The sequence below is a fragment of the Anolis carolinensis genome, unplaced genomic scaffold (assembly GCF_035594765.1).
Source record: "Anolis carolinensis isolate JA03-04 unplaced genomic scaffold, rAnoCar3.1.pri scaffold_12, whole genome shotgun sequence".
Classification (NCBI taxonomy): Eukaryota; Metazoa; Chordata; class Lepidosauria; order Squamata; family Dactyloidae; genus Anolis; species Anolis carolinensis.
In genome coordinates, this window is record NW_026943823.1 from 180,118 (window position 1) to 194,606 (window position 14,489).

The 14,489-nt window shown below is 47.2% G+C and overlaps 1 long non-coding RNA gene across 1 annotated transcript; it reads left to right on the forward strand.

Annotated features, from left to right (window-relative positions):
• The first annotated feature begins 806 nt into the window (after positions 1-806).
• LOC134294029 (uncharacterized) lies at positions 807-12,924 on the forward strand. Its single transcript, XR_010001014.1, has 2 exons — positions 807-3,499; positions 3,855-12,924. It is a non-coding gene; the product is annotated as an uncharacterized LOC134294029 (long non-coding RNA).
• Positions 12,925-14,489: the final 1,565 nt, after the last annotated feature.

The window sequence follows — 14,489 nt, forward strand, 5'->3', positions numbered from 1 at the left end:
ATGGCATCTTCAGCAGTTCTGTCAGAAGTGAGGCAAAACGAGCGTACCCATTTCCGCAAGTCCATTGCATTCCGAGGAGCTGGAAAGCAGTGTTTTCCAAGCACTTCTTTGGCTCCCTCTTTGCTTTTCATATTTTCTATCCGATGTTTTCAATGTCCTTAATACGGGGCACCTTGAGGTCTCCCCCAGGACACAATGGCACCATAGACGCTAAAGGGAAGGAGGGAGGACTGAATGAATGGATGGATGGATGGATGAATGAATGAATGAATGAATGGAGACTTGGCTGAAGTCGGTGCCAGAGCTGAAGGGGGACCTGCTTCCCTCCATCAGGCGCCTGGCAAAGGCTTCTCTTGGCCTGAATCACATCAAGAGGGTCCGAGTGCCCTGGTTCGGGGCTCTCTCCCCTTGGCAACCACCCTGCCACCCCCCCTCCTTGGGGTCATTCCCCTCCAAGGACCCCAGACTCTCCTTATCAGTGGTTGGCTCTCTCCCTATCTCTCTCTCCTTCAAAGCAATGGGGCGATGAAAGCCCCCTCGGCCCCAGGACTTGAGTTGGGGGTCAATGCCCGCCTTCCCTTCCCTTCCCTACTTCCTCCCTTCCCTCCTTCCCTTTCCTACTTCCTTCCTTTAGTATTCTCTTCCCTTTCTCCTTCCTTCCTTCCTTCCTTCCTTCCTTCCTTCCTTCCTTCCTTCCTTCCTTCCTTTCTTCCTTCATTCCTTCCTTCCTTCTTTTCTCTTCCCTTCTTCTTTTCATCTTCCTCTCGCATACCTTCCTTCCCCTCATTCTTCCCTTTCTCCTTCTCTTCTTCTCCCTTCCCTTCCCTCCTTCTTGTTGGGAATCTATGAGCGGTTAGACTCAAAAATAACCCTCTTTCGGGGGCGATTCTTCAAAAATACAAGAGAGTGGCAGAACTATGATTCATAAACAGCAGAAACTTACGTATGGTGAGATTGGAGAAGCCTTTGTTTCTTAGGATGGCAAAGGATTGCAAAGTCTCCTTGAAAGTTCAAAAAAGCATTTATTGAGGTAAAAAGAAATCCATTGTAGGTAGAAAAAGGTTCTTGGAGCTAACTAGCTCTCTAGGCTAGCATCTAAGGAAGGTAAGTAGGTAAAAATAACAAAATATCTAAATAGCTACATTTTGCGAGGATAGTGGGCAAAATGTGTCTTTCTCAGGTAGAAGACAAAGGAGGAAGAGATATGCCTGACCGCATGGTCCAAGCCTTTGGGGCAATTAACATTCCAATCAGGAAGTTGCCTCATCCCTAAAGGGTTCACATTACTATATCAACAAGGTGAGGGAGTGGATATAAACAGGAAAGCAAGAGAGAAACCAGCAAGGACCTATCTAGGCATGCTTGGAATATAGAGAGAGGGTTCCCTCAGTCTGATCCTATCCACTACATAACTAATTGAGACTTGTGCAGTCCAGGATGATATCCAAGACTTCCTCCTTTTCTTTCCCCCTTTCCTTTTCTTCCCTCCTCCGTCTTCCTTTCCCTTTCTCCTCCCTCATCCTTCCTTCCTTCCCTTCATTTTTCACTTTCTCCTTCCCTTCCCATCCCTTCCTTCCCTCCTCCCTCCCTCCTTCCCATCCCTTCCCTCCTTCCCTTCCAATGCACAGGAAGGGCCTCTGTGCTGGTGTCTCGCCTCCTCGCCAGGGCATCTCACCTCTGGGTGATTAATTATCCCCTGAGCATGCTGACTTTTTCACCTCCAGACATAATTCAAAGTTGCGACAAAAAAGCCCTGTGTTTTTCTTCTCCCTGGTCCATTTAATTAGTTACACATGTCTAATAGAGAGAGAGAGAGAGAGAGAGAGGGACCCCCGCCTTGGTCGGCCGTTGCTCGCTTCCTTCCTTCCTTCCTTCCTTCCTTCCTTCCTTCCTTCCTTCCTTCCTTCCTTCCTTCCTTCCTTCCTTCCTTCTTCTTTAAAGGGATGAGGCTTTCATTACCTTCCCAGGGATCCTGTGCTGTGCCATCCCTCCCTCCCCTCTCTTCTTCCTTCCTTCCATCCTTCCCATTCCTATTCAGGCCATGGACGCAAGAAGCAAACCCGGTAGTGTCTTCCTCAACACCTGAGCCATTCACCTGGAAAGGTGCGGCATCCCTTCTTGAAAGGAGCAGCTCTCTGATGATATCCTGAAGGCTATCTATCTAATCTATCTATCATCTACATAATAGTATAATATAACTAGCTGTGCCCGGCCACGCGTTGCTGTGGTGTAGTCCTAAGTGGGGTTTTCTTCGTGGCATTCAAGGTGGCCTAGAAAGGATTCCCCTAGATACGAAGCAGCCAGGCTTTGAAGCTGCAAGGCTATTAAATGGTATTCAAGTTGACCAACAATGGAATCCACTAGGTATGACGCAGCCAGGCTTTGAAGCTGAAAGGTCACTCCTTGGAAAGTGATGAGTTTTGTGGCCAAATTTGGTGTGATTTGGCCCAGTGGTTTTGTTGTTAACTCGGTCCTAATTATGCACATTACATCTTTATATATCATATTACATAGTGTTATTATTCATGTGTGTATATCTATCATCTATATCTATATCTATATAATATAATATATATAAACATTGAGTTACGTATTGTTATTATTTATGTGTTTCTATATCTATGTGTGTGTATGTGAATGATTTTGGAATACTTGTCCATACGAGATCATTTGGAGTTGAGACACAGGTCTAAGCACAACATACATTGATGGAAAAAAAAACCAGGAAAAACTCAGCCGGTCTCAGGACCTCAAGATTGAACTTCAAAGACTCTGGCAGAAACCAGTGCAGGTGGTCCCGGTGGTGATGGGCACACTGGGTGCCGTGCCAAAAGATCTCAGCCGGCGTTTGGAAACAATAGACATTGACAAAATTACGATCTGCCAACTGCAAAAGGCCACCCTGCTGGGATCTGCGCGCATCATCCGAAAATACATCACACAGTCCTAGACACTTGGGAAGTGTTCGACTTGTGATTTTGTGATACGAAATCCAGCATATCTATCTTGTTTGCTGTGTCATAATAAAATAATAATAATATTACATGCCTGTCCTTGTGGCTTAAGACAGGACACAACGTCTTAAGACGAAGTGACAAAACACTATTGAAAACACATATAACAACGTGCTTTTGCCACCTCTGCAGGTCAACGTTGCCTCCCCCCCTCCTCCTCCTCCAGGCTGTCACTCGGCTTGATGCTCGCTTCTCTGTTGCCATGGCAACCGTAGGTGATGGTACCTGGCCGGCATCCATCCATAGGCCCTTTGGCATCACAAAAGGGCCGGCCTCTGACAACCCTCTCATTGGTCCTCATGCTGCATTCCCAAGGCAGGCAGAGAAATTTAATGGCTGCTGCTTTCAAAGGAAGAAATAGTGGAACCTATTGGGAGGGAGGTGAAGATGCCAATGTGGGTGTTGGTCCCCATAGAATCAGATGCATGCGCTATCCCCAAGAAGCAGCACACCTGGCAACGGACTTTGGCTTCTGATGGCACCAGGTAGGGAAGGAGGAAATGGGGGTGCTTGAATTGGGGGTGGAAGGATTATTATTATTTATTATTTATTTTTACTATTATTTATTTATTATTTACTATTATTATTATTATATTATATATCTATTTCTATTATTTTTATTTTATTATTAATTATTATTTTATTATTTTAATTGTGTTAATTATTTTATTTTTATATATTTATATTTTATATTTTATTTATTTGTTATATTTATATTTTTCATATTTCATATTTTATATTTATTTCAAATCTATATATTTATATTTACTTAATTTTTTTTAGTTTTTATTATATAATTATGTTTATGTTTATTTGTACCTCACTTTTTCTCTCCACAAGGAGACACAGAAATATACTGGAAGCAAAGCTGAAAAGATGTAGTCCTCGATTGCTGGAAAACTCTGCAAAGAATCGTCACAGTTCTCTTTTTTCTGCACAAAAGTCCAACGTGTGAATTTTCTGCGAGAAAAAGTCCCCAATTACAAATAGTCTTATGAACATTTTCAGCAAAAAACCCCCCTTATTTTGCACACCATAAGTCCTAGAGGTTGAAAAATGATGAGTAGTGCCCACCGTGCAATGAATCCATAGGAACTGAGCACATATCAGAATAAGTGTAATTGACTCAACAGATGAACCATTGGACTAGACCAGAGAAACCCAATGCACGGTTGCTGAAAGCGCTTGGAGGAATTCAACATGAACTCTCTGTTTAGAACTTACCCACCTCTCCTCCTTTTTTTAGTATATCATAAACCCAGGAATTCGTCAACGTTTACAAAAGTCTCTGGGAGGATAAAAATTCACTTTATATACAAAGAGCTGTTCCCTGCCAACCTTTTGCTTTTGAAACCGGGCGGCTTTTTGCCAAAACGTGGTCTGGAGAATGATTTAGTGGTGATCCCAGTGATTCAGTTTGGGAACTAACCATTGGATCGGGCCAGAGAAAACGAACATGCTCAGAAGAATCGGGCTTCTCGAAACAAACCCTTTACGCATTGTGAGTTATGCACTTTGCAAAAGGAGATTTCTGGGTCTGCATGCACACAGGGGGCATTTTTGCACAGATTTCTGTGTTTATGTGCATACAGGGGGGATTTCTGCACAGAAATGTCAGGTCAAGGGCTACAGGTGTCTGGCGCTTGAGATCTGCTTCCCTAAACGAGAAGGTAGGAAGTTGGACCCTTTATGGGATAGTGTGTGTAGGGTATGTCTTGAGGAAACAGATAACAATTTTAATGCCTCGTGAAGGGCTCCAAAATGTCTAGAGAGAGGCTGATTGTCCATCTCGGCTCCCTCTCCAGAGCAAACACAGCTTCCATCCGCCGGGGCCTTTCTGGCTTCCCACTCGCTGCGCAGCCAATGCCGGAGGCTACGGGAATATTTATGAGGCTTGTTAAACCTTCAGGACTTGGGCCTAATTGTCTGCCACCAAGCCTTCCTCCTCCTCCTCCTCCGCTGCCCCCATCATCCCTGAGGGAAGGAGGCCTTTGATTTAAGATCCTTTTCCAAGCTGGGCGTTGGCACTCGGAGACAAATTAACAATGTGTGTGAGGAAGGCCAAAGGATGGATAATGGCAGGTCTCTTCTCTGAAGCTTGGACTCCAAGGGGAAAATTCCATCTCAGTGGAAGGGCTACCAGAAGGTTCTCTTGAGCCCACATCAAAACCATTCTGCCTTTCTTTTGACTGCGACTGCAGTTGGAAGACCCAGTCCCTGCAATTCCCCCAAATATTAGCTTAGGTCCTTCTGCTTCCGGTATGAAATTGTCCAAAAACGGAGAGGGGTGGACTCACCACAGTATGAGGTCTTCAAAGAGACTGTCAAGGGCCTGGCACAGAATCTCTGTTAAGGCAGCCACTCACTGTCTCGTAGTCAAAGGGCAGTCCATAGTCAAACACAGCAAGACAGTAAAATTAGGGCAAAATATAATAGTCCAGAGTTCTTTCCAAGAATCAAAGCCAAGCAATCTCACCAACACAAGCCATAATCAAAGTCCAATCCAAGAATTCACCAACAGAGATTTGGGCTGCAGCAGTCCACAACGTTGCTCCCAGCAAGTAACAACTACCAGCTCCAACCTCCAGCTATTTATGCCACTTTCACAAGTGCTCTCACTTGTTGGCACTCCAATTGGATCTCCTCTGTTGGAAGGCATCAGTCCTTAATAGCTGGAATGATTAATTCATGGTCCATGACCTGGAGCTCCTGATCCTACCATAACCCTCTATCCCTACTTCTCTGAGCATCCTGCTCTCTGCTTGCCCCTGACTCAGATGCTAGGCAAAGAAGCCCTTCATATTTGTCCTCATCACAGGCCCTGACAGAGACATTGAGTGGACATCCCTTGGGAGTCCTTTGCTAGTGGGTTCAGGGGTCGGACTAGATGACCCTTGTGGCCATGGGACTCCAAGAAAGCCCTGCAACACATACACTCAGCCTGCCGGGCCTCTGAAAGCCAGGATATTGTCCCCATCATCACCGTCAAAACCTTTTTCCAGGTATGAAGACAAGATTAAACTGTACAGGATGTTATAATGCAACTGGGTTGCCCTGTCCAAAAGGCCCCTGCGGCTGTCGCTCAAAGCCTGTCCTAATGGGAAAGTTCTCCCCGGCTGGTGGAAAGGCAAGGAGGGCGGAGGGATTTCCAAGGCAGCGGCCAAGAAGAACATTTCCCTCTGGACCGTCGGAGCAGCCAGTTGACTCCCGCCATCCCATAAATAACAGCGACTCCAGCAGCAGGTCTGGCAAGCAGCGCTTGCACTCTGACAGCCAGGCTTTCTTCTCCAAAGGAAAATCCATTTCCACCTCACATAACTCAGCCCTGTCATGAGTTTTTGACCTGAAAATGTATGATTTCATTGAACAGATTTCCCCCCCTCAAACCCATGGCTCACATTCATCAACACCTTTTTTCAAAGCCTGCAGATTCTTCCCACGAAGTGTGTTCTCAGTGAAAGGGTTTTCGTGGTGTTGTGACTGACTGTGATGGTGGAGACGCATTGGGAAGGTCCAAATTCTCATGGAAATAGAGCCGAGATCCTCTTGGTGTCCTACACTTTGCAAATTCCTTTACACTTGAGGTTGTACTTTTGGGAAAGCTGACGTACGCCATTCGCGGTTGGGTTCAATTGAGTTCCAATTTCACAGCAGACCAGATACTATCTAATGTCCATCCGGTATTTAAATCTATGGGATTTGCCTCCGCGTCGAGTCAGCGTCCAATTCAATGGGTCTGATCTGTTTGGGATTAGAATGTCAGCCATGTGGTTGTACATTCCTGGCCGGTGCGCTTCTCTCCTTCCTCCATGTCTTTTGTGTGCCATTGATCCCCTGGGATTGCAGAAACGGCCCCATTGCACATGGGACAATGAGCATCATTAGTATTGAGCAGACGGGTGATGTGTGTGAGACTGTATATTTGCCGTTGGTGAGCAAGAGAGAGAAAATAGCATTCCTGAGAATGCTATTCCTGAGGCCGACGAACTTGCCATAATAATTCCACACGGAATCAATGCCGTGGTAGGGGAATGAGTGGTCTTTGCTGCAATGGTCAGATTATGATTCAAAAGTCTTGACTGGCTTGCAGGCTTCCATATTTGTGAACATCAAGATTGCTTCCAAAGGCAAGACCAATTGCTTCAATCTTTCTGAGAGCACTCAAAGAATACCATTCTGAGATAAAATGATCCGATAGCAGAGAGGGAGGTTCGGGTGCGAGGAGGAGAGAGTCCTCGTTCTGTGCCCAGACTGGGCTTACTTTTGCTGCTTTTGTGAACGGCCCCTTCCCTTCTTCCTGTCCGGCCCTTTTCTCTCCCAAATTCCAGTGCATCCCTCCATCAGCAGGTTGGGCATTGTCTTCTGCCCGGAGAGCATTAGTGCTGATGGAGCGGCTTTGGCATCTCTCTGTGTGGGAAATGGCATTTGTCTGATCCATTGACTGGAACAACCACGTTGAGCTCCCTAAATCCCAGCTGCTTTTCTGACAGCTCACGGAAGCTTCGCTCTGGCTGTTCATTCGGCCGGGGATTTGGGATATTTGCGTCTGTGAGAGGGAGATTATTATTCCCATCGTTCGGGCGGAGGGAGAGAGATGGGGAGGGGTCCTCGGGGGGGGCTGGCTTCCATCTCCATCCACCGAAAGGCCCAGGACGCATTCACAGGACGGCCTCCCGCACGGGGCCCATTGAGGCCCAGAGGAAGGGGCCGCACATGGGTGCGCAACCCGTGATTTTCTCCGCGGCGGTGGCCTTCTCAAACACCATGCGTGTGGATGGGAAAGATAGCATCCTGCAGGGCCGGAGATACGTTGAGATGGGAAAGGGGGAATCATCTCAGGCGGGGGGCAGAGAGGGAGATGGAGAGATTGCTGCCTATTCTAATATATTTGCAAATGTATCAGGTTGCAGGAGATGGGTCTCTCTCTCTTGCTTGGGGCTGATGGAGTCTGTGCCATTGGCATTGCAGCCAGGAGGAAAGAACAAAACCCTCCAGAGTCCTGGCTTGATGATAATTTATTTATTTACAGTATTTATATTCCGCCCTTCTTTCTCACCCCGAAGGGGACTCAGGGCGGATTACAATGAACACATATATGGCAAACGTTCAATGCCAACAAACAAACAACATACAGTATAGACAGACACAGAGGCATTTAGCATTTTTCCAGCTTCACGATTCCGGCCACAGGGGGAGCTGTTGCTTCACCGTCCACTAGTGGCTGTACATCCTCATTCCTTTCCTCGTGTTTTGCTGGCAGTTTTATGGTGTTGTAAATTAGTTAAATTAGCCTCCCGCATAAAGCGTACCTAAATTTCCCTACTTGACAGATGCAACTGTCTTTCGGGGCTGCATAGGTCAACAGCAAGCCGGGCTATTTAATGGTCGGGGGCTTAACCCAACCCGGGCTTCGAACTCATGACCTCTCGGTCAGTAGTGATTTATTGCAGCTGGTTACTAGCCAGCTGCGCCACTGGCTAGTATATAAATATTATTATTTATAATAATAAAATATGACTATCGCTATTGTTATGATATATTACTACCTCCTCTTGTGGCTCAAGGCGGGGTCCGCTCTGGCACAACTAAGCCTTGAAGATCTCAAGCGATGAGCAATGGAAGACCTTGTAAGGTTGGAATGACTTGTAAGGTTGCCTTTCAGAATCAGCTTGCAAACAGTGCCAGAACCGCAGACGTGGGGCCTGTCCAACGAGGTTTCCACAAATCCCAATCTCCTAAAGGAAAGGTCTGAGCGAAGGCTTAATGGACTTCCACTCACCTGGGACAAGATGGGCTCATTGTTGTGGAAGAAGAGAAGGAGAGGTCCTCCACACTCATAAAACATGGGCCGTTCTTCCATCTCCAGGAGAGACACACAAAGCCACAGGTCCTCCATTAGTACTCTGGGCATAAATCAATGGGATTCGTCCAATTCTGTTGGGAAGTATTTTGTTTCTGGAAGTCTGAGATGCAGAGATATCATGTCGTGAGAACATCGGAGGCTCTGGAAGATGGTTGCAAGTCCCATCCCTCTTTGATGAAGATACAAGAAGTGCACAGATGGAAGCGGCGGTAGAGGCAACCCAGTCCATTATGTGCCTTATGTCTATTATGTGCGTCAGGACATGAACACATCCATTAAGGTTCTGGTTGTATGTTTGGAGGGCAGCTTTCATGCTCTGGATGTTCTTCTTGCAGCAGCCAGATGAGCAGCCAGACGCCTGCAAGATGTGTTTATTTGTCTCCCGCCCCGTCCAGCAGCCACGAGTGATTTGCACCCGGCCGGGAAGACACACATTTCAGACTTCCATGTTACTATTATTTATGCATCTGAAATATTTATACCTTGTCTTTCAGTGCAGTTTTTCAAGGCGGCCTCGTGGTTGAGATTAAAAACAATACATCAGCGCCGACCGAGACGCGCCACACGCGAGGAGCGGAAGGTCTGGCTCAGTCGAGGAGGATTTCTTTTATGAAGAGAATGAGCTGAGCATTGCTGGAGCAAGAGTGCCTGCAGTCATTAAAAAACAGGTTCACACCAGGTTCTGTTTGGGTTCTCCAAAATGGATTCACACCGGGGGGGGGGGGGGTTGCAGCTGCTTTGAGTCTCCTTGTAAAGAGAAAAATCATGTATAAATAATGATGATGATGATGTTAGATAGAAATGGCAAAGTATTTCTAATCATGGAAGAAAGACAGCCACTAATGACCTATCAGCAGGTGGCGATATAAAGACTATGAAGGAATCCGTCTTCCTCTCTCCTGTGTGACTCAGTGCGAGTATCTGCCTATGTTGTATGTTTTGACTCTGATTGTTTGCAAGCACAGGGAATGAGGATCTGCAAATCCTGATTGTATTTTTGTATATATTGCAACAGTGAAGATTAAAGGCTCTGGATATTCTGAATGAAAACTTGAATCCATGAGTTTACTAAGCAGCGTATAGATGTTGGCAGTCGGACTCTGCTGGTAGACAGGCTGAAGTGTGTTTTGATGTGAAGGGACTCTGCTGCATTTTGCTTGCTTCTGGGACACTTGCGATCCAGCTTGCAGCAGTTCAGGGAGGTTGTGATGTGGAAACTATAAATAACTTCACGTACCAGCATCCTGCGACAAATAATGATGATGATAATAGCAACAACAACAACAACAACAACAACAACAAAATTGTGGCCAAGATTTTGGCAAAAAAGGTACACATGTTCAAGGGAGAGTTTGTTCAGCAGGTTGCAATGCACTGGATTCTAGAACTGGAGGGGACCCCAAAGGCCATCTAGTCCAACTATGCAGGAAAGCCCAACTCCAGCACTCCCGGAAGTGTGGGCTGACCACAGAATGGGCTGCACTTAATAATAATAATAATAATAATAATAATAATAATAATAATAATAACTTTATTTTTATACCCCGCCCCATCTCCCCGAAGGGACTCGGGGCGGCTTACATGGGCCCTTGCCCGATAAGACAATCAATATCAATAGCACGACTATAAAACAATTATACCAGTAAAACATCAATAGCAATAAAACAATCGTTAAAATCAGCAAAAAGCATATAAAAAACATACAATATTAAAACAGGAGACTAATTCATCAAATCCAGAACAGAATGTGCCAGTAGAAATGGACAATAAAGTGCAAAGGCCCCTTAGTAGACCTTTCAGCCAATGGGAGATGACTGGATGTCGGATCATGATGTCAACCAGGTTGAGGGGACCCCAGAGGCCATCTAGTCCAGCTATGTAGGAAAGCCCAACTCCAGCACTCCCGGAAGTGTGGGCTGACCACAGAATGGGCTGCACTTAGGCCCCTTAGTAGACCTTTCAGCCAATGGGAGATGACTGGATGTCAGACTATGATGTCAACCAGGTTGAGGGGACCCCAAAGGCCATCTAGTCCAGCTATGCAGGAAAGCCCAACTCCAGCACTCCCGGAAGTGTGGGCTGACCACAGAATGGGCTGCACTTAGGCCCCTTGGTAAACCTTTCAGCCAATGGGAGATGACTGGATGTCGGACCATGATGTGTGTCAACAAGGTTGAGAATCTGCACCACAGATTACATTGTGTGAATTCACGCATCCTCATCTGTACTTCAAATGGCTTTCCTCTTCCCTGCTTTTGCAAAAACAGCTGCTTGGAAGGAACTGAATTCCTTATTATGCCGGGAGGAAAAAAGCGCTCAGCCAGGCCTCCTTCCTTTCCTTTCCTTTCCATTGAGAGTGGAAGGAAGAGGTGTCGCCTTCAGCAGAATGAGGCAACTGCTTTGTGGTTTTTGTGCAAATCAAACATTTCCTGCCGCAAAGATGTCATTTCGGAGGAATAACTGGGCCGCTGGAGGAGACCTCGCTTGCCCTCGCTCGTCACGAAGGCTTTGGCGCAGGACTCAGTTGTGCGCACAGATGTTGCAACATTGCACCACTGGAAGTAGAATGACAGAATTGTAGAATTGGAGGAGACCACATGGACCATCCAGTCCACCCAATGCATCTATGCACGAACCCCGTTTTTTGGCAACCAATATCAATGTGCAAACATCCACAAGTGCTGATGCATATATCATGGCGCTCCCGCAGCCTGGAAACGACCGCAGCCGATGCGTATCGAGCACGAATGGCCATCTGTTCCCGTGGGAGGCTGCGGAGGACGTACGCCACTGTTAAAAAGCCACAAATGACAAAGATCAAACGTGGCATCGACCCCAAAATGACGGGCTGCAGATGCCTGATCAAACAGAAGAAGAGCAGCGCAAGCAAAGGGAAGCCGGAGACCGTCAAGGGCTGGAAATGAAGCCGGGTTCTCTGCTGAGGCTCAGGCTTGGATGGTCCTGGCCTTCTCCTCCTTCCTTCAGAGCCGCCCAAGTGGCTGCCGGCTAAGAATATAATTGCTTTGCTTTAATTGCATTTGCGGAAGGGAAGGGGAGCGTGTGCAGCCGTGTCTGCTCTGCCGCTGTTGTGCATCTGCACACATTTTGCACACACACATACATAGACACACCCAGTGGCACACGGCAGGTAAAAGGAAGGGGAGGCCAGTGGAGTGGAAACCCAAATCGAGAGGGAAGAAGGAGGGAACGAAGCGGAGGCAGAGGCGGCGGAGGCGGAGGAGTGTTGGGAGATGGTAATGAGGGCAGGTCCGTCCTGGGCGGATTCTGCTGGGTCGGCAGCGGGAGGCTCCTCGCCCGGCAGCTGCGGGGATGATTTATTACACGCTCACTACATTTGCCCCGTAGGAAGGTAAATAAAACGTACACACTGTCCCATTTACTCAGACAATCGAGGGATATGACCTAATTTCTCTTCGGCTGCAAATGTTTCTCTCCGCGCGATAGGACTCCCGGGAAGTGCGCCGATCCTCATTTCCACATCCAGGAATGCAGCAGCACCCCATCTCTCAGTCAGCGGGGCCAGGAAGGTGCCCATGCTCCATGTGCCGTATATACTCAAGTATGAGGCAACCCGAATACAAGCCAAGGCACCTCCACAAAAAACTGGGAAAACGTATTGACTCGAGTCTAAGACGAAAGTGGGAAATGAAACAGCTACTGGTAAATTTCAAAAATAAAAACAGATACCAAAAATTACATTAATTGAGGCATCATTAGGTTACATGTTTTTGAATATTTACATAAAACGGTAATTTGACATAATAACAAGACTGCCCAACTCTGATTTCCTATATACTATATATACCCAGCTCATTGTATGTTCCTATATACCCAGCTCATTGTATGTTTTTTATTGCTGTGTTTGTCATGTGTTTTATAATGATCGTGATTTTTAATGCCTTTTAAATGTATTTGTGTGTTTTTGTATTTGATATTACTGTATGCTGGTTTTATATCTGTAAGCCGCCCCGAGTCCCTCTGGGGAGATGGTGGCGGGGTACAAAAATAAAATTATTATTATTATTATTACTCGAGAATAAGTCGACCTGAATATGTCTGCTAGGACCCCCACTTGAGTATAAGGCAAGGGGAGCCTTTTCAATCCTAAAAAGGGCTGAAAACCTCAGCTTATACTTGAGTACATATAGTATGTATTTCCAATTGCGCTCCCTCTCCTTTTCTCCCTCCCTGTCTTCTCCTATCCCTCTTCCTTCCTTCCTTCCTTCCTTCCTTCCTTCCTTCCTTCCTTCCTTCCTTCCTTCCTTCCTTCCTTCCTTCCTTCTCCTCTCTCTCCCTTCCTTGCTTCTCTCCTCTCACTCCTCCCTCTCTCCTTTCCCTCTCTCCTTTCCCTCTCTCCTTTCTGTCTCTCCTTTCCTTCCTTCCTTCCCTCCCTCCCTCCCTCCCTGTCTACTCAATGACTCTCCTCCTCCTCCTCCTCCCCTTTGCCCGGGCCCTGCAGTGCAGGCTGCCCCTTCCCGCTCCCTGCCTCACTTTCCCCTTTGTCGAAGGAGGAGGAGGAGGAGTGGGTCCCGCCAGCCTCCATCGTCTCTCTCTCTCTCTCTCTCTCTCTCTCTCTCTCCCTCTCTCTCTCTCGCTCCCTCCTCGGCTGCCCTTTGGAAGCCCTGCCTGCCTCAGAAGCAGCTCCACTCCCAAGTACAAAGCGCTCCACTCGGCAGGAACTCCGCCGAGGACAAAGGCATCACAGAGAAAGGCAGGCGCGAGGAGGGAACGACCGCTTTCTTCCCACTTCTTCCTGCAACTGGATTTGGGGGGAGAAAGGGGGGTGCGAGGCGGGTCGGTGGCAAAAGGTCTGGAGAACAAAAGCGCCTGAGAGTGGATCGGGCGGAGGACCGGCGAAGGAGTCCCCACAAAGAGAGAGATTCATCCCACTCACTGTGCTGGAAACCAACATCCAGGATTGCGATCATCAAGGACTCCTTCACAGAATAGTAGAGTTGGCAGAGACCTCATGGGCCATCCAGTCCAACCGCCTGCCAAGAAGCAGGAAATCTCCTTCCTGCTCTACTGAACACTCTCGTTCCTTCTCCTTTCGGTGAATGATGGGCATGGTCGTTCTGCAAGGTGTGTTTGTGGAGGCCCTTGACAAGGCCGCACAACCCAAATTCGGTCAGAAGTACAATAGTCCACGAGGAATGATATTGTGGATAATTATTCTATGGAAATCAAGGGACGTTCCACCGCAATGAGCTTCTTTTTTGTTGTAGTCTTTGAAACACTGAGAGCAATGACATTGCCTGGAAGAAGCTGGAAGAAGCATGTCTTCCTGCCAGTCCTTGTGGTTAGCAAGGAGGACGGCATCCAAACCCAAAAGCCATGCTCCCGAAATACTGAGCCACAAGCTCACTTCCTCTGGGGCTTTCCCACATCAAACTCCCTGTATTGCCTTCTCCAGCTGACTCATTCCGGATCACAAAGCTCCTTGGGATGCCAAACAATGCCTTCTGTGTCTCTTGCAGCATGACGATCTCACTTTGATTGGCCACGAAGGGCATAGAGTTCCTCACACAACTCCAAACCCCAGCATTCAGTTGGGTACAGGATTTGGAGTTGGGTGAAGAACTCTATGCCCT